This window comes from Poromitra crassiceps, assembly GCF_964638095.1.
Source record: "Poromitra crassiceps genome assembly, chromosome: 12".
Lineage (NCBI taxonomy): Eukaryota > Metazoa > Chordata > Actinopteri > Beryciformes > Melamphaidae > Poromitra > Poromitra crassiceps.
Window position 1 is genome coordinate 32101561 of NC_139632.1, and position 6156 is coordinate 32107716.

The window sequence follows — 6156 nt, forward strand, 5'->3', positions numbered from 1 at the left end:
TTTTAGATGATGGTCACAATGTAACACAGATGTTGTCCATATTTTACTGTACATAACAAATGCAATTCTACTGCTTATTGCTAATGAAATGAATATTCAATGTTTTTGTGTTGAAATGACTAAAAATTGAATTTATTTGTCATTTGTTTGTCAAATCTACATTATGAGCCGGCTTCCCCTGGGTCCTTGAAATCCTTGAAAGTTTGAGAGGAAAACAATCAAGGCCATGAAAGTTTTAAAAATGGACATAAATATAAATGGATCATTGAAAGTGCTTGAATTGATATATTTTGTGCAATAATAGGAATTTGATCATATTTCTTTTAGTTAATGTGTATATCCCAGTACAGTTGAGAAGTGTTCACACATTCAAGCCTCTCTCTCTTTTTAATTGTGGATAACCTCACTCCAGCCTTGTGGGTCATGAGGGGAAAAGAAGCACTGTAGCAGAGTAGCTACTGTTACAATACAGGGGATCTAAATAAAGGAGGTTGTGTTTTCAGGTCTGCTTGTCTGTGAGTGAGTGAGCAGGATTACAGAACTACTGGGCCGATTCTTCATGAAACTTGGTGGAAGGCTGTAGCACGGGCCAAGGAAGAAGCCAGTACATTTAGAAGAGGATCTGATTTGACATGAAATTTGCATCTCATAGCGGACTGACTATAATTGGCTTTTGCGGAGGTCTGCGCTCACTGAGTGCACTTTCTAGTTTTCTTTCTAAAGTGGACCGTGGTGTCAATCTGGCATCTTTTTGCTCGATGAAACGAAAATAAACTTGGAAGTAAATTGCTTATTAACGTCTTTTAATAAACATCTCTTAAATAGCTATTTAACTATGTCACTTCCATTGTGGTGAAAAATAGACTCGGCTCTAAAATGCCTTGCAGATAATCAGTGGTTATATTTGAGTCATGGCAGGGTGTCAGAGCACAGTGTAGTAGGGCATGCAGAGGCTGGGAGGAGGGAGGCCTCTGCCAACACCTCCAGGACCACCATCAAACAGCTGGCACCCAGACAGCTGCAGCTATCGCCTATCTACAGTGGGTCCCTACCTGGGGGCCAGAAACCCCCAAGATAGGGTGAAAACTTGAAGGGTGTGGGTGGGTGTGTGTGTGTGTATGTATATATATATATAGATATAGATATGTTATATATAACGGAACTTTGGCTCATTTGACATTGATCTGCCTGGTTGGCCTGGCTCTTGAAGCTCGCTTTCTCTCAGCAGAAGTTATGACATCACTGATGATGTCACAATGAAAACATGACCAAAATTGTGAACCTAATTGATTTATGAGATCACTGATGATGTCACAATGAAAATGTGACTAGACATTTGAAAATGTATCCTTGGACTGCGGGGAACTTTAACAGAAGATATTTTGTGGACAAAACGATTTCCCAATGAATCAAAACAATTTGGTAACTTAATTGGTAGACAATGCAACATACTTTGCTTTATTTCAAGGGCTCACAGGCCAAAAAGATGTGGGAACACTGTCCTATCAGACTGTCCTGCACAATGTGGACAAGCGACTGCTGTATGTATCTCCAAGGCGCAGAGTTAAGGGTTAACAACACAAAGAAAAGCCCAAACCTGCACGCTGCCTGTTGGCAGCACACAGTCAATCCCTGGGAATTAGTTTATTCAGATTAAATCTGTCAAAGTCACTCACGTCCGTGCCCAGTGCAATGTGGACTTACTGTGCATACAAGACAATTCCTTTTCCACACGTGAAATGACAAATACACATCGTGTTGCTACTTATTTGAATGTTTATTATTGGTGACTCATGTAGATTGATGCATTCTATAAAAGAGATAGGAATGAAAAGCTATACATTAATCATGAGACCCACAACATGAATCCACGAGCACTCGATGCTACGATGCTACTGCATCACTATAAATAAGGTTGTTTGCTTACATGAGGCCTTGGGGGCCGAGCAAATTGGATTAGTGTTTTACTTTTGCAACTAAATTCTTGTGGGGATAGTGAGGTACGTCATATAGGAACCGCATTTCAGGTTATATGCTACTCGTAATCTCCTATGAATAGGTGGCATTTAATGGCATTTAATCATTTTAGTAATGTTTTAACTGCCAAAGGGCTATTATTGTGACCAAATCACAAGTGGTTATCATTTCAAATCCCATTATAGGCAAAAAAAACTGGACAATTCATTCACTTGCTGAACTGTATTATCACCTCACAACTGGGATGTGATGTTGTTGGGTCAAGTCTGGTGTCAGTCCAAATCACAGCCTCCTCATGCAGAACAAAGGATAGAAAGTATTTATGTAATGTACCGTATGTATGTATCAGCTATATATGTATCTGTATGTACTGTATGTATGATACATACATACATTTTTACATCAGATTTCAGTCTGCAAAATCAAACGATACATGAGGAGCCTTAAACTGGTGAAGCTGCAGCGTTGTGACGTCACATGTGTCTGCTCTGTGTCCCTGTGTCCCTGAGCTGTGTGGGGACAGGAAGGAGGCAAATGGCCATGGCTTTGTCTCACTTGATCTGTCGGGCGTGTCTCAGAGGGGTTTGGTGCTGGTGTGTAATTGTGTTAGAAGCCTCCCACATGCCGTCCCCAATGCCTCTTCTGTCTCTTCTCCTGATCTGTGCTGTTTGTCTTCAGGTAAGTGATCTCCTCCTCAGATGAGCATCGGGTGTCCCTGGCCTGCCCACACCGGCTGAGAAAGGCATCCCCCGTGCAGTTCCACGGCCATATTTTTAGCTCCATAATCCTTTTATAGCAGCAGCAGAAAACATCCGGCCGTTGCATTAATTGTGCCAGCTAATCATGACAGAGTGAGAGAGACGCTACAGAGGAGGCAATTTGCCCGTCTTCAAATAAACTTTTGTTTTGGGCTTTAAATGATCTGCAAGTTTGAAGATACTCAACAAGTAGTGTGGAGCATCAATTTCCAGGTTGGACTTTTTGCTCCTTTTCCAGAGGTTGTTTGGTCCACAATGGAGGCCGTGATTTGTGGAAGAGAAGCAGACTGAGTGGTTTTATGGCCCCAGAGGACGCTGGGACATCCATCTCATATCAAGTTGAAAACAAGAATACCACTGAGAGCAATAACAAAGACATTGATAGGATGTGCACGTCATAAAAGCAGCATTTCCCCCCTCAATGCAAGTTGTATTCCCAGCTTTTGAACTGACGCTTTCTGTGGAGAGGCTTTTTCCTGCATAGAGGCATTTTGGCACCCCCCCAAAGAGGTTTTAGCCTCATCTATCTTCTGTCTGTCTGTCTATCTATCTATCACTTCATCAGTCATGTCAGAGGCATTGTGACATCATCAGTGATGTCAAACAACAGCAGTAGTGAGCACACTCCAAAATAAAGTAAATCAAGGTGCAGGGCCAAGGTAGAAACGTAAAAGGGAGAAAAGGCCTCAACGCTGATGAAGGCTACCTGCTGAAACGCGTACGTTGTTTGCTGCTGTACCAAACCTATTAAACGCCTAAAGGACATTCTAGAGTGCTGGCCTTTTCTCCCTTTTTCTCCCTTTTACATCGTCAGTGATGTCATAAGCAGTTGTGATGTCATCAGTGATGTCATAAAAGCAGTTGTGACATCATCAGTGATGTCATAAGAGTCCTGATGATGTCATCAGTGATGTCATAAGAGCATATCAAGTCTCAGGGGCAGACACTGAAAGAAGTGGGAGTCTGGCTTCAGACCCCCATCTTCAGCCATGGACAGCTGTATGTTGCCAGCTCCAGGTACAGGTGATCCAGCATCCCTGACGTATGCCATCAAGGAGCAGATGCGAGCTGCAGGGCCAGCTCGGTGAGCTGGAGGGTGGGCGAGCCTAGGAATCGAGCGTGCGCGAGATGCCTAGTGAATTAAAACATCCCACTAAAGTTGTGAGGGACAACGTTACTTTATTCTTTGATTTTGGTTTGCAATAAGATTTGAGTTCAGGACAACCCTGATTGCATAAATCAAGCATTTTTACTGTATAATTTCAGATAATTTCAAAGTTAAAGTCCTAATACAGAAACTGTTGCAATATGGTGCAGCTGGTGCTGGAAATGAAACATGGCTTGAATATGTCCTCAGAATGGACCCCGAGCGCATTCCTAAAGTAGCCTTGAGATGGACTCCACCTGGAGAGAGGAAACAAGGGAGGCCAAAAACAAGCTGGCGGAGAACTGTGACCTGGAACTGAAGGAGAACTGAGACCTGGAACTGAACTGTGACCTGGAACTGAAGGAGAACTGAGACCTGGGCCCCGTTCCAATACCCATACTTGTACTTCTTTCTTGTAGTATGTACTGCCGCTGCCCTCACAAAGTATGGATTGTAGTGTGCAGCATGCATGCAAAATGCATACTATTGGGACACACTACATCTGTCGTCACGTGAGCTTCCTGAACTCCGACCTCTTGCTCACTTCCGCCGACGTCTGCAGCGCCACATTTGAGTTTTTTTTTTTTTTTTTTTTCAATAAACAAAGTCTGGCAGTAACAAACAGTACATTATACAAAAAATTCAGACTAAACATTTACAAAATTGGAACAGACAATCAAATAAACAAAATAAAATAAATAAAGCAAAAACATTAAGTCAGAGATCTAAACAGGAATCAAGATATGCATGTTTTGGTACACACCATGCTTGTTTGGTTTTAACATATTTCAAGGCTTTCTTAAAGTTAATTATCTCATTCATGAACATGCAGCTCAGTCAGTGCGACGTAACTCCAGTAGGTGGCGGTAATGCACAAAAAGTTGTTTGCCAACCGGCATAAAACATTAGAAGAAGAAGAAGAAGACATAACTTCCTGCTGCGCAAAGGATTGTGGGGAAGTTTGGTTGAAGCAGCATGCATCGATGCATACTCCGAAATAGGAGCTGATGTAGTACAACATCCTGGTACTCTTGGCATACTGCATCTGACATACTATGTATTGGGACATACTAAATCTTTTTTTGCCTACTAAATAGTATGGAAGTATGGGTATTGGAACGGGGCCCTGGAAGTGAAAAGAACTGTGACCTGGAACTGAGACGTGCTGTGCGTGTGTGCCCGCAGTCAGGCCACTCACTGAACAGCAGGCCAGGCAGGCCACTGCTCATTTCTGGACTCTTGTGTTGGAGCCTTGAGTTTTGCATTGCTCAACACTTGGCTATAGGCTATAGAGACTAAAACCATTATTGGCCTAATTTTTCAGAAACAAATGTTGGAGCTTGAGCAGAACACACTACCATGTGTTTAATGTTAGGGGCTTGCTTAAACAGGAAGATGTTTAATGAAACTGAGAATATGTTGATGTTTATTATTATTGTTATTATGACGTGTAGTTCTTAAGCCTGTGGAGAATAACGCAGTATGCACCATCTGATCACTCTTCCTTAAATAAAGTTTGCTGTGAAGCGTTTGTACAGAGGCATGTTTTTGGTTTTACTTCTTCATATTATACTTGCAGTTATCTAGGCAATGTTGATGTTTCTATTAGTGAACAAATAGGTAACATATATCATCGCGTTAGCATTATATTCACTAAATCTTGCTTCAAACGACCCAAATTGGGCTTCAAACGGCCCAAATTTTTCGCGTCGGCCCGTATTGGCCTGGCATGCATGAATTATGATCCCAGTCCGCCCCTGCACAACGTGCTGCACATAGCAGCAGATGGAAGCAGATAGTCACAGCCTTACTGTATCTTCCACAGGGAACTAACTACATTGTGAGGGACATTATATTATTCTTTGACTTTGGTTTGCAAGAAGATGAAAATCCTGACAATGACTGATATATTTGAGTTCAGGACAACCCTGACTGCATATTAACTCAAAATCAAGCATTCTGTATCATTTTAGTTTTGCAAAGTTAAAATCCCACATTTGTATCTTGAAATGGCTTCCTTTCTAAAAACTGGAGGTGCTTTAAAAACACAGCTCCATAAGTTCTGACAATGATGGTATGGTTCAGGACAACTCTGACTAGGCTACACACTAACCAAAAACCAAGCATTTATTACGGTATCATTTTAGAGAATTTCAAAGTTTAAGTCCCACATTGTTATGTTGAAATGACTTAAGTGTGAAACTCGGGATGCTTTAAGAACACATTGCTCCATAAGTTCAGTCTTTACGCTGAGTGATCATGCTTATGTCGTTT